The 1,846-nt window shown below is 34.6% G+C and overlaps 1 protein-coding gene across 1 annotated transcript in view; it reads left to right on the top strand.

The window, feature by feature from the left end:
- Window positions 1-1,846, top strand: part of COL11A1 (collagen type XI alpha 1 chain) — a 227,649-nt gene that overhangs the window by 16,417 nt on the left and 209,386 nt on the right. The gene's annotated exons all lie outside the window — the stretch shown is intronic.

Genomic DNA, 1,846 nt, shown 5'->3' on the forward strand with positions numbered 1-1,846 from the left:
TATCACTCTGTGATCATTACTAAACACCAATCTAAATTTTTAGGCCAGGGAATGGTCAATAAAGATTTTTTATTTACTGTCAAACAGAATAAGGGGCTGTACCAAACGTATATATAAGTCATCATTGTAAAGTATTACCTTAACAATACTCTGAATAAAATGAATAAATAATAATAGTGATTTATGCATTATTTCAACAACAACTTATTAAATCCTACTGTGTGTCAGGCAGTATATTATGTACTGTTAAAGCATGATATTTCCAGAAATCAACTGGCATAACATTTGAAATGAAAAATATATTGTTACTGAAGCAGATTCTCTGTTTCTAAGGACAATCATCAGTTCATTCATACCATCAGTACTTACTACCTACTAAACATAAGATGTGCAGTGTTAGTCTTCAGGACCCTGAAGAAGCTGATATACTCCTGGAACTTAAGCTCTAGGAGAAGTGACAGACAATGGACAAACATGTAAATATTTAGTACCAAATGCTGGTAGTTCTATGAATGAAAACAAAGCAGGATAAAAAATTATATATGAGGATGTTAGGTACCCTTCTGTTGAATTCAATGCATAGTGACTCCATGTGACAGAATATAACTCTCCCAGAGTTTCCTGGGATATAATCTTTAGTGGAGTCTTTCTCCCACAGTGGATTTGCCAAACTTTGGGTTAGCAGCTGATCACTTAGAAGTGCTGACTACTGTTTCAAATTGACTAAAGACCCTCAAAAAGTGAGGGAATAAGTTCTGTTCACACTGTATCAAGAACACTCTTGGCAGAGGGAAGAATAATGTGCAAAGAACAACAAAGAATATGTGTGGCTGGTATACAGGGCAACAAAAAGAGAGAAAAATTGGCAGGAGGTCAGAGAGAGGCCAGGGGAAGTCCGAGGAGGCAGTTTAAGGATGTTGACATACAGGGTGAATATTGGACGGTCTAATATATTTTTAAATGGTCTCTGTGGTGCTCGCAGAACAGATTTGTAGGTTATAAGAGTACTGAAGCAAAATAGACAGACTAGCTGGACCTCCCGATGAGCGGAATGGAGACTTGGATTAAGTTGAGAGGCATTGAAGTCTGTACATACTTTGAGCATAAGAGCTGGTGGGATTTTCTGATCATCTGAATGTGTGTTCTGTGAAAAAGAGAATAGAAATGACAGTGAAGTAAATGTTTATTTAGCATATTAATAAGAATTAGGCATATTACATCATAATTATTACACATTATTATAAATACCCAAATGTAAATTAGTTCAACAAAAATAGAGTTTATAGTACTAATCAGTTTTTGATATTTTAAATTATCAAAAAAAATTTTAAGAAAAACACGTAACTAAAATATTGGGGTTGGTTTGCAGTGCACTCTGTAGCAGAAATATGTGTAAATTTTGTTCTTGCTATATTAGATGGTGATTTGTGTATATCTTGCTCATTTTAAACCAAACAGATGCCTGAGCAATTTGTGTGCTAGGGAAAAAGATCTGAAATTAAGCATATATGGAAAAATACTTGGTCCTCATCAGTAGTCATGCCAAGACACATGAAACAGATATTTGAACGAGATTACTGCAACATTTTGGCTCTTTTATGGATCTATCTAGCTCTAGGCACTTCTGGAATATTAATTTAACATTTTGCGTTTGGAGAAATATGTATTTAAATATATATATGTGTGTATAGCAAGTCCTAATGGCATAATGGTCTATACATTGAATTGCTAACTAACTGGTGGTTGAAACCCATCCTTCTTTCCATGGGAAAACAATGAGGTTCTCTGTTCCTGTAAAGGTTTAAGTGTCTTGCATAGCTGTAAGAGCCCTCAATAAAATGTTTTT

Source organism: Echinops telfairi, unplaced genomic scaffold, assembly GCF_000313985.2.
Source record: "Echinops telfairi isolate 266 unplaced genomic scaffold, ASM31398v2 ScPeMD7_443;HRSCAF=831, whole genome shotgun sequence".
In the NCBI taxonomy this organism is placed as follows: domain Eukaryota; kingdom Metazoa; phylum Chordata; class Mammalia; order Afrosoricida; family Tenrecidae; genus Echinops; species Echinops telfairi.